Genomic DNA, 13262 nt, shown 5'->3' on the forward strand with positions numbered 1-13262 from the left:
ACAGAGTTGCGGAAAATAGACACAATTTGTTTTAATTAGAAGTTTATGTTATACTTTGTATCTGATGCAGCATCTGAGGAAATATATGGGATTTTTCCTTTATTTCTTTAAGGTACGACATAATTGTGGTTCTACCTTACTATATCAGTGAGTGTACTGGTCACCAATAAGAACGTATAACATTACCATAGGTATGTATATGTTTGTATTGTGTATTTGTAGAACCTTATGAGTTGAATTTCTATTCGTGGTTCTACTTCAAACTTGTCCACTAATTGCAGCACCTTTAAACAATTATGGGGCATTTTTGGATGCCACATTTTAAGTCAGTCTGAAAATCCCTTTCTATGGAACCTGTGTCTTCTGGTGAAGTGGTACAGTATGTACCTTTCTTTATAAATTTGACATACTGATATTCAATGGATTCGTAATTAGGATCCATCTTTTAAATTGTGTCAAAGCCTTTAAGATATTTTGATGAATGGGCGATCCCACACATCTGATTTTAAGGCTAATTGGTATGTTATTATACAAGTGTTTATTAATAGTAAATTCTGATTTATAATGGACTCATAATTAGGATCCATCTATTCTAGGATCTATCTATTCAAGATTGTGTCACAGTCTTCAAGACCTTTTTGATGAATGGGTGATCCCACACATCTGATTTTAAGTTAAATCGGTATGTTACCATACAAATGTCTATTAATAATTAATTTCTTTCCCAAAATGGGACTCACTTAAATTTTCTTCCCCTCATTTCGTTATCACCCCAAAAGTCTAAATAGTAAATACCCCTGAAGAAGTCATTGAGACAAAACACACAGGGTTCACCAATCTACACTCATCATGTCTCTGTATTTGTAGCTCACACATTTGCTAAGGTGAGGGTAGGTTAGATTTCAAACTACTGTACACTGACATGGATATTGATATTTTGGTGTTAAAACAAATTTTTATGTCACTTTACTATTTTTAAGAAAAACATTGTATATATAAAAACAATGCCCTACTATTATTCTTTTCTTGGGTGATATCTTTGGTGAGGGGGTTAATTCTAGGGTGTCAGGAACCAGCATTCAGTGATGTCTCACTTAACGGCGCGCTGGTGTGCAGGCCTCCGGCGGTCACGGCCCCAGTCTGCGGTTGTATGAGCGTCCTGTCTGCGGAGCGCAGTACCCACTATTGTGGTGAACCCCTGAAGTCCATTCTGCGGGTGCCCTCCTGTGTACCGGCCATCTGTAAAGCATGGGCGCTGCCATGACACTTGTGGTCAGCTGACCGGAGAGCACCCAATCCTGCGCTGAGATTGCTCACATGATCCAAGTATCCAATGATGCCAACCAGGGAGTATAAGTCCAGAGCTTCGGCTCAGTCTCATCACCTTCGACAACGCGTCGCATTGCTGCATAGCATCTCCTGGTCCAGTTTTCAATCTCCAGTCTTCAATCTCCTGTTTCCAGCGATCTCCTATTTCGGGCATCTCCAAGTGATCTCCCGGTTCCAGTTTTCCTGTGGAACTACAGGTCCCAGCATTTACTTCAGCTCCAACTTCTGCTACAGTCAGCCTCCACCTTTTGCAGTAAGAGACTTTCTTCAGGTGCTATTCATTATCTTCACCTGTGTATGTTCAACATGCATTCAGCATTGTGCTATGGCATCTGGCACTTAATACAACCACTTCATATGTGTTTCAAGTTGTCTCCTGCTTAACCTTGCTTGGTTGTGGACTTTGCATTACAAACTGTCTGTGTGGAGTATCGTTGCTGGTTTCCAAACCAACTGTGGTAGTGATCACCATCTGATTGCTATACTAGTTTTCAGACTTGTTCATTGCCTGTATTTCATTGCCTAATTACTGCACTGGTTTCCAGACCAGCTAAATACCTGTGACTGTTTATTCATCATTGTCAGCATTCCATGTACCATTCATCCCAAGTTATCATCTGCTTTAATTACTGTATATATTGGTGACCATATAATAAACATCATTGCGCACATGTGCAGGAATTTCTTACAGCCTCCTCGGTTTCTCCATCGCACCACCACTGACCCACTAGTGCCCCCCTCCGGGGACAGACATAACCACAGATCAGACACAGGGTACTGTATATCATATTGATCCATCAAATAAAGACCCAATCATTGGATTGGTCCACTGAGGTAAACTCCTCTACGATTATATTTCAAATCTACAGTATTGTATATACTAGCGCACTTGGATATTGTTTGTGATAGTGGGAACCTTACAAATCACACAAACAGGGGTTCTATCCATAAAGCTGCTCGGTGTTCAGTGTAAATTGAGAGTATTTTTGATTTTATAGTCGAGACCACTTTAGGAATCATTGGAGAATTTTATGGATGGATCCAATCCTGAAAGAAATCCTCCCTCCTCATCCCGAAATAGTTTTTAAGAAATCACAAAACCTGAAGGACCTGATAGCCCCAAGCATGCTGAAGGCGTCTCAAGAGAAGGACCACACATGGCCCAAATGTGTGGGATCCTACAAATGCGGGCGATGCAATGTTTGTAGATACCTACACCCCAACAGGAAAACATTCACTGATATGGATAAGAAAAAGGAGTACAGAATTAAGGATCACATGAACTGTAACACCCAATCAGTGGTATACCTTCTGGAATGCAACTGTGGCAAACAGTATGTAGGGAAGACAAAGAGACCCCTGAAATTAAGGATACAAGAACACGTGAGAAATATTAAGAACAAAGTGGAAAGCCATGCCGTGTCCAAACACTTCATCCACACATACAACTCTAATCCGGAAGCCCTGACTTTCAAGGCCATTGAATTGGTGAAACTAGGAGACAGAGGAGGGGATCTCGCTAACAAGTTGTCACGTCGTGAGATGTTTTGGATATTTCAATTACAGACACTACAGCCAAAAGGATTTAATGACAGCTACGAGATCGCCCCCTTTCTTTAAAACACGGTACTTCTACTCCTTAATACTCGCCAGTCCGGCATTCTCTGCAATTCTCCGCACATACCATCCCTTCCTCTCGCCCCAACCTCTGCTTCCCCCCCCCCCCCCCCCCACCACCAAGCCCCATACCAATCCACGCTAGCAGTAATCACCTAAACCCACCTTCCCCCCCCCCCCCCCTCCCCCCACCGCCTAACCCACACTAGCACGAAAACTTTGGACTAATTACCAGTTCACAAACATTAAATTAGCACTAATATTGCGGTCCGGAGCAATAAACTGGAAGGCGCAAAATTATTACAGTCATACCACGCTGGAAATGCCCAAATACGCCCGATCTTGGAAGCCAAGCAGCGATGGGCCTGATCAGTACCAGCGAGGGGGACCACCTGGGAAGATCAGGTACTGTATGGAACAGGAATACAATAAGTGCCTAAGGAAGGAATATACTCCTTATTTATCCACAGGTATATAGTTGAATAGGATTCACATAAGCTCTATCAGTCACACCTCCGTATCTTTGTAACCACATTCTAATTCTGTTATACACTATATGTTTTATGAACCTATTATTAGTCCACTCCAATCTCCAAATTCTCTCAGCTCTATCATCTCTGCACTATAATGTGTATTAAGAAGTCTGCTTCACTAATAACACTTTTCTTAATTAAGTTATCTTTTTGCTACTAAAGTTAATGGCTGTCTTTAAATAAGAATGATGTTATTCTGATATCTTCATTTATTTGTTGCTATGTGTGGAATCGTTGCTATGACACTGGAGAACACTGTAGAGTCATTTCCATATAATGGACTACTAAGAAATGGCCGCCGCACACTGAGACCCTATGGACATAATCTTGCCGAAAATGGCCGCCGCTATATGGACCAACTGAACACTACAGTCTACTCTATGAAATAGGAGCCCCTGGACCCTACATGAACATGCAGCCCATGTGATCACGCCGAATCGCCGCGGGCGCACGCGCAGAAGAAACCGGATGTGGGGCGGAAGTGACGCGCCACGACCGCCGCAACCGGAAGTGTGGCGGAAATACTGCTACTTAAAGATTTTAAAGACTGTTCTCTTTACTATTGGACTTCTAAACACTCGTTCCCAACTAATAACATGTTGTACAACCCTCCACTAAGCTGTAATCCATTGCTATATGTGCAGGTTCATATATTTAAGAATATCTGCTAACTAATTAGATCACATGACTTCTAATGATGTCACTACCCTCCCACTAAGGGGTATGGCTATAAATAGCTGCCAAGGTTCATTTTGTCCCTACCCTGTGAAGAAGACTCATCAGACGAAACGCGTTGGGTGACCTGTACCTACCTCACTCTAAGATAAGGATACTTTTAATTTGCTCTTTTATTTGCTGGTTTTAGATCAGTTGTGTATTTTATTGTCCCAATTTTTATGTCTCTCCTTTATGTTTGAATTTTATGTCAATAAATAGCTTTTATATATTTTTAAACATACTGGCAATTTTATACCTTTTACGGACACCGAGGTCGCTACTCACCCTCATCCCCTCCTTTTTCCTACATTGTCTTTAGGGTTTTACCACCCCTATATTCTTTGAGGGTAACAGCAGACGCCCCGTTAGCAGCATAGGGGAGTGTCATAGTGACTAGCCTTTTTAAACAACACATCCGTCTTATCGCACATGTGGCGCAATACCAATCCATACGTCTACATATATATATATATATATACACATACACAGCAAATCTGTACATAGACATACATACACATACTGTACAGTAGTGTACTTACAAACACAGCATGCTGTACATACATACACATTCATGCACACAGCATACATACAAACACATAGCATACATACGTACTAACACAGTATACATGCGTACAGCATACATACAGCATACATATGCAAATACACAGTATACATACATACACAAAGTATACATGCACACAGTATACATACACATTATACATGCACACAGCATACATACATACACAGTATACATGCAAACATACACACACACACACAGTACATATGCATACATACACAGTATACATGCACACAGCAGACATACACATACATATACAGTATACACACACACACACAGTATACATGCACACAGCATACATAGTATACATGCACACACCCATTAACAGGAAGCACAGCCCCCCACGCCCAATCCTATACACATGCTACTCACAAACTGCTGCAGTAATTGGTACAGCATGTACATCACCCACCTCACCCGGCCAGAACAATTTATTATAAACTACACCTCCTTTACCAGGCTGCTGCATAGTCACTGTGAGAGCCGAAGACAGCAGCCACTGCCTCACCTGGCTCTGTCTCAAAGCCTGATGGACTGCCTGAGAGGAGCTCCCCTTACAGGCACCAGCAACCAGCTTCTCAATAAGCTTCTCCTTCTAAAAATATAAATAAATTGGACAGCAGCGCAGATGGATCAGCGGCAAGAGGGGGTTTCTAGGTACTCGGAACCACTCTCTGCATGCGCGTATGGGGACCACTTTATTGGAGGGGGGGGGGGTCCCCACTTCAAAAGGAATTCCGAGTCTGGGCTGACTAGTTGGGGGATATTAGTGTTTTGGCCGGGAGACCCCCTGCTTTGCCATTAACACCCACTAGTTGAACCAGTGCTGGTTCATGGAAATACGAGGGAACCCTACTCGTTTTTTCCTTTTTTTTCAAGGATCAAAACCAGCTCATAAACCTGGATCTGCAATTGGGGGGGGAGAGATGCACACTTTTATTTTCAATTGTTTAACCTATTTATTACACAGTAACATTAATGTGTGTTTAGGCTTCAGCAGAACAAGCAGCGCACAAGCATGTTTATTTGAATCTTCTATTTTGGAAGAACTTTGCTCTGTGTTCTGAAACAAGACTTATATGGGTCTACTTAAATTTCTGGGGGAAAGGAAATTAACATATAACATGCACCTCCCTCACCTAGATGAACTAAGGGAAACCAATGCCAGGGCTTCTCAACAACAGACAATCATCAGAAACACAAGTGTATGCACTAAATTAAGTTCCATCACAGACAATGACAACAAAATCTCCACTTTATCCAGTCAGCACCGGAGTTAGAAGTAACATAGTGATCTGGCACTGGAGTACCATAGAAACATAGAATTTAACGGCAAGTAAGAGCCACTTGGCCCTTTTTTATTTATCCTTTTCGCAACTTCAACTCTATTGTTCCTTAGGTCTTTGTAAGGATATTCTTATGCCTATCCCAACCGTGTTTAAACTGCCACCTCTGACTGGAAGTAATTATTACAACTGTTTTCTCTAAACCTACCTCCCTCTAGTTTCAGTGTATAACCTAAGGTTCTAGTACTTCTCTTCCTTTGAAGAATATTTCCCTCCTGTACCTTGATATATTTTGAACGTTTCTATCATGTCCCCCCTTTCCCTTCTCTGTCCCAAACTATACATCTTTTAACCTTTCCTTGTGAGTTTTGTGCTGTAAGGCCATGCAACATCTTAGCTGCCCTTTTTTCTAAAGTCTCTAATGTAGTTATAGCCTTCTGAAGTACCTGGCATTGACCACCTACAGTTCTGCAAGTTGCAGGGAGAAGAGATTATTTGATTTGGAATCAGTGTCAGATTTTCACAGAAAAATTGCAACATACAAAACAATCAGCTTTAGTGATTTAGCAAGAAAACCTCATTTTTGACATATTGAAGCATCATGCTGCTGAATTAACAGGATTGCCCGATGACTGGTGGTAATATATATGGAATCAGTATGAGATACCGGCATGTGGCACCCCGTCGAAATACCGACGCCAGGATACCGAATTTAGAAAGACTGACAGGGTGTTCTACCCACTCCCCACCCCCCTAACCCTCCCTGCCCGCAGCCTAACCCTAACCTCCTCCCTTTGTGCCTAACCCTAACCACACTCCAGAGGTGCCTAAACCTAGCCCCCCCTCCCTGCAGCCTAAAACTAACCCCCAGAGGGGGTGCCTAACCCTAACCCCCTTGCCGCAGCCTAACCCTAACCCTCACCCCGAAACCTAAACCTAACCTGCCCCCTCACGTGGCTTACTTCTGCAGCGGTGCGGTGTGTCTTCGTTCAGGATCCCAGTTGTCGGGATCCCGGCGCCGGGATCTAGTGCCCTTTCCGAATGCCGGTGTCGACATTCAGACTGGTGTCGGGATCCTGGCGTCTGTATTATGACTACCGGGATCCTGACTGCTTCCCATACATATAACTTGGAATACACTCCATAATCAACAAGAAGTTCTCTAAATGTGATACTCAAAAAAAAAAAAAATGCTGTCTTAATACATGGGTGAAACACAAATAGGTAGGGCTGCGCTAGGGTTAATGAATGGGTTTCAGCTGCTCTGATTAGTACAGATATAGCAAGTAAGGTTTTAGCAGAGCGCTTGTGTGTGTGATAGATGCATTACCTAAAAAAACAAATAAAGTTAAACAGTATAGTGTTTACACTCTTTTGTGGATGATTTGGATGACAGGATTATTTCAGTGAGGCAGGTGAGACGCGTCCGAGTAGGTGCCGGCAGTTTGATGAATTGAAACTGCAGCTCTGGATGTTACACAGTTATGAGAAGAATCTCTCCCTAACTTTCCCTACCTGCTGTGAAGCTGTTTCCCAGCTGCTAGCCTCCGTTCTCAGTCCTCAGTGCTGTGAACCGCTGCCGTATAGTAGCTCTGTCCGGTAACTTGACATAGCGTCTCCGTCCTGATGCCGCAAAAACGTGTGCACAATCCAACGCGTTTCTGGCCGTAGCCCTTTGTCAAGGATGGTGCTGCGTGTCCCAGTATTAGTATTAATTTAAAAAACTTTATTGAAACCAGACACAATGGGGTAAATTTACTAAGATTCGTATTTTCCCGTTTCAGGTCAAAGTTCAATCACGAATGACATCGAAAGTGTAAAATTGCAACTTTTTGAATTGATTACGTCTAATTTACTAAGCTGCCGTATTTAGCCTTTTCGGGTTTTCCGATGTCGATGTCATTCGTTTTTTTCTTCTGTTTTTTACGGCAGTGATTAGCAAAACACTGCCGACTTTTTTACAATGAATCTCGGCCGGATCTGTGTGATCCGTGCTGGGGTTCATTTTTTTTTTTTTTTTTTTTTTTAAATTAAACACTGTAAAATCCCAAAAAAAAAAATTGCGTGGGGTCCCCCCTCCTAAGCATAACCAGGCTCGGGCTCTTTGAGCCGATCCTGGTTGCAGAAATATGGGGGAAAAAATGACAGGGGTTCCCCCATATTTAAGCAACCAGCATCGGGCTCTGCGCCTGGTCCTGGTTCCAAAAATACGGGGGACAAAAAGAGTAGGGGTCCCCCGTATTTTTAAAACCAGCACCGGGCTCCACTAGCTGGACAGATAATGCCACAGCCGGGGGTCACTTTTATATAGTGCCCTGCGGCCGTGGCATCAAAAATCCAACTAGTCACCCCTGGCCGGGGTACCCTGGGGGAGTGGGGACCCCTTCAATCAAGGGGTTCCCCCCCCCCCAGCCACCCAAGGGCCAGGGGTGAAGCCCGAGGCTGTCCCCCCCCCCATCCAATGGGCTGCGGATGGGGGGGCTGATAGCCTTTGTTGTAAATGAAAATAATAAGAATTTACTTACCGATAATTCTATTTCTCGGAGTCCGTAGTGGATGCTGGGGTTCCTGAAAGGACCATGGGGAATAGCGGCTCCGCAGGAGACAGGGCACAAAAAGTAAAGCTTTTCCAGATCAGGTGGTGTGCACTGGCTCCTCCCCCTATGACCCTCCTCCAGACTCCAGTTAGGTACTGTGCCCGGACGAGCGTACACAATAAGGGAGGATTTTGAATCCCGGGTAAGACTCATACCAGCCACACCAATCACACCGTACAACTTGTGATCTAAACCCAGTTAACAGTATGATAACAAAAGGAGCCTCTGAAAGACGGCTTCCTACAACAATAACCCGATTTTTGTAACAATAACTATGTACAAGTATTGCAGAATAATCCGCACTTGGGATGGGCGCCCAGCATCCACTACGGACTCCGAGAAATAGAATTATCGGTAAGTAAATTCTTATTTTCTCTATCGTCCTAGTGGATGCTGGGGTTCCTGAAAGGACCATGGGGATTATACCAAAGCTCCCAAACGGGCGGGAGAGTGCGGATGACTCTGCAGCACCGAATGAGAGAACTCCAGGTCCTCTTTTGCCAGGGTATCAAATTTGTAAAATTTTACAAACGTGTTCTCCCCCGACCACGTAGCTGCTCGGCAGAGTTGTAATGCCGAGACCCCTCGGGCAGCCGCCCAAGATGAGCCCACCTTCCTTGTGGAATGGGCATTTACATATTTTTTGCTGTGGCAAGCCTGCCACAGAATGTGCAAGCTGAATTGTACTACAAATCCAACGAGCAATAGTCTGCTTAGAAGCAGGAGCACCCAGCTTGTTGGGTGCATACAGGATAAACAGCAAGTCAGATTTCCTGACTCCAGCCGACCTGGAAACTATATTTTCAGGGTCCTGACAACATCCAGCAACTTGGAGTCCTCCAAGTCCCTAGTAGCCGCAGGCACCACAATAAGCTGGTTCAGGTGAAACGCTGACACCACCTTAGGGAGAAACTGGGGACGAGTCCACAGCTTTGCTCTGTCCGAATGGACAATCAGATATGGCTTTGTGAGATAAAGCCGCCAATTCTGACACTCGCCTGGCCGAGGCCAGGACCAACAGCATGGTCACTTTCCATGTGAGATATATCAAATCCACAGATTTGAGTTGTTTAAAACAATGTGATTTTAGGAATCCCAAACTACGTTGAGATCGCCCAGTGCCACTGGAGACATCAAAAAGGGGTTGTATATGCAGTACTCCCTTAACAACTTCTGGACTTCAGGAACTGAAGCCAATTTCTTTCTGGAAGAAAATCGACCGGTCGAAATTTGAACCTTAATGGACCCCAATTTGAGACCCATATACACTCCTGCTTGCAGGAAATGTAGGAATTAACCTAGTTGAAATTCTTCCGTGGAGCCTTCCTGGCCTCACACCATGGAACATATTTTCACCTAAGCGGTGATAATGTTGTGCGGTCACCTCCTTCCTGGCTCTGACCAGGGTAGGGATGACCTCTTCCGGAATGCCTTTTTCCCTTAGGATCCGGCGTTCACCCGCCCTGGCGTCAACGCAGCTGCGGTAAGTCATGGAACAGACATGATTCTTGCTGAATCAAGATCCTTTCTAGTATCTCTTGAAGTTCCGGGTACCAAGTTCTTCTTGGCCCAAACCGGAACCCCGAGTATAGTTCTTACTCCTCTCCTTCCTATCATTCTCCATACACTGGGTATGAAAGGCAGAGGAGGGAACACATACACCGACTGGTACACCCACGGTGTTACCAGAGCGTCCCAGCTATTGCCTGAGGGTCTCTAGACCTGGCGCTTCATGTGGGACGCCATCATAACCACCTTTGGTCTTTCCCAACGGTTTACAAACATGTGGAAACTTCCAGATGAAGTTCCCACTTTTCCGGGTGGAATTCATTTATGCTGAGGAAATCTTCCTAGTTGTCCACTCCCGGAATGAACACTGCTGACAGTGTTATCACATGATCTTTCGCCCAGCGAAGAATCCTTGCTGTCATTGCCCTCCTGCTTCTTGTGCCGCCCCGTCTGTTTACGTGGGCGACTGCCATGATGATGTCCTACTGGATCAGCACCGGTTGACTTTGAAGCAGAGGTCTTCCTAGGCTCAGAGCATCGTAAATTGCCCTTAGCTCCAGTATATTCATGTGGAGAGAAATCTCCAGACTTGACCACACTTCCTTGGAAATTTCTTCCATGTGTGACTGTTCCCCAGCCTCTCAGGCTGGCATCCGTGGTCACCAGAACACAGTCCTGAATGCTGAATGTGCTGCCCTCTAGAAGATGAGCACTCTGCAGCCCCCACAGAAGAGACACCCTTGTCCTTGGAGACAGGGTTATCCGCTGATGCATCTGAAGATGCGATCCGGACCATTCGTCCAGCAAATCCCCCTGAAAAGTTTTTGCGTGAGATCTGCCGAATGGAATCGCTTCGTAAGAAGCCACCATTTTTCCCAGGACTCCTGTGCATTGATGCACTGATACTTGGCCTGGATTTAGGAGGTTTCTGACTAGGTCGGATAACTCCCTGGCTTTCCCCTCCAGGAGAAATACCTCTTTCTGGACTATGCCCAGAATCATTCCTAGGAACAGCAGACGTATCATCGGAAAACAGCTGCGATTTTTGGAATATTTAGAATCCACTCGTGCTGTCGTAGAACTACTTTAGATAGTTCTTTTCCGACCTCCAACTGTTCTCTGGAAACTTGTCCCTTTCAGGATATCGTCCAAGTAAGGGATAATTTAGATGCCTTTCTTCTTTTAAGAATCATCTTTTCGGCCATTACCTTGGTAAAGGCCCGGGGTGCCGTGGATAATTCAACGGCAGCGTCTGAAACTGATATTGACAGTTCTGTATCACGAACCAGAGGTACCCTTGTTGAGAAGGGCAAATTTGGACATGGAGGTAATCCTTGATGTCCAGGGACACCATATAGTCCCCTTTTTTCCGGTTCTCTATCACTGCTCTGAGTGACTCCATCTTGATTTGAACCTTTTTATGTAAGTGTTCAAAGATTTCAGATTTAGACTATGTCTCACCAAGCCGTCTGGCTTCAGTACCACAATATAGTGTGGAGGACTAATACCCTTTTCCTTGTTGTAGGAGGGGTACTTTGATTATCACCTGCTGGAAATACAGCTTGTGAATTTTTTCCCAATACTGCCTCCTTGTCGGAGGGAGCCGTTGGTAAAGCAGGCTTCAGGAACCTGCGAGGAAAAAATGTCTCGACTCTCCAATCTGTACCCCTGGGATAATACTTGTATGATCTAGGGGTCAACTTGCGAGTGATCCCACTGCGCGCTGAGACTCTTGAGACTACCCCCCCACTGGTGGAGGGCTTCTTTTCCTGGGAAGGGGCTGCCTGCTGCAGTCTACTTCCCTTTCCTCTATGTCTGGGCAGATATGACTGGCCTTTTGCCCGCTTGCCCACATGGGAACGGAAGGATTGAGGCTGAAAAGACAGTGTCTTTTTCTGCTGAGATGTAACTTGGGGTAAAAAGGTTGGATTTCCCAGCTGTGGCCGTGGCCCCCAGGTCCGACGGACCGACCCCAAATAACTCCTTCCCTTTATACGGCAATACTTCCATGTGCCGTATGGGATCTGTATCACCTGACCACTGTCGTGTCCATGACATCTTCTGGGAGATATGGACAACGCACTTATCTTGATGCCAGAGTGCAAATATCCCTCTGTGCATCTCGCATACATATATATAGAATGCATCCTATTAAATGCTCTATATCAATAAAATATTTTTAGTCAGGGAATTCGACCAAGCCAACCCAGCACTGCATCTCCAGGCTGATGGCGATCGCTGGTCGCAGTATAACCACCGTCTGTGTGTATATACTTTTTAGGATATTTTTTCAGCTGCCTATCAGCTGGCTCCTTGAGGGCGGCCGTATTTGGAGACGGTAACGCCACTTGATAAGTGTGTGAGCGCCTTATCCACCCTAATGGGTGTTTCCCAACGCGCCCTAACTTCTGGCGGGAAAAGGTATAACGCCAATATTTGCTATCGGGGTAAACCCACGCATCATCACACACTTCATTTTATTTTATCTGATTCAGGAAAAACTACAGGTAGTTTTTTCACTTCCACATAATACCCTTTTCTGTGGTACTTGTAGTATCAGAAATATGTAACAGCTCCTTCATTGCCCTTAACGTGTGGCCCTAATGAGGAATACGTTTGTTTATTCACCGTCGACACTGGATTCAGTGTCCGTGTCTGTGTCTGTGTCGACCGACTGAGGTAAATGGGCGTTTTTTATAAAAAAACCCTGACGGTGTTTCTGAGATGCCTGGACCGTTACTAATTGTTTGTCGGCCGTCTCATGTCGTCAACCGACCTTGCAGCGTGTTGACATTCTCACGTAATTCCCTAAATAAGCCATCCATTCCGGTGTCGACTCCCTAGAGAGTGACATCACCATTACAGGCAATTTCTCCGCCTCCTCCAGCATCGTCCTCATACATGTCGACACACACGTACCGACACACAGCACACACACCTGGAATGCTCTGACAGAGGACAGGACCCCACTAGCCCTTTGGAGAGACAGAGGGAGAGTTTGCCAGCACACACCAAAAAACGCTATAATTACATAGGGACAACCTTATATAAGTGTTTCTCCTTAATAGCATCTTTATATATATATTTATATCGCCAA

The 13262-nt window shown here is 44.7% G+C and overlaps 1 protein-coding gene and 1 pseudogene across 3 annotated transcripts in view; one reads left to right on the top strand and one right to left on the bottom strand.

Moving 5' to 3' along the window:
- LYST (lysosomal trafficking regulator) overlaps positions 1 to 13262 on the bottom strand; it is an 864675-nt gene that overhangs the window by 313256 nt on the left and 538157 nt on the right. The window lies entirely within an intron of this gene.
- On the top strand, positions 3245 to 3363 carry LOC134912173 (5S ribosomal RNA; annotated as a pseudogene).

Source organism: Pseudophryne corroboree, chromosome 4 (genome assembly GCF_028390025.1).
Source record: "Pseudophryne corroboree isolate aPseCor3 chromosome 4, aPseCor3.hap2, whole genome shotgun sequence".
NCBI classification, from domain to species: Eukaryota; Metazoa; Chordata; class Amphibia; order Anura; family Myobatrachidae; genus Pseudophryne; species Pseudophryne corroboree.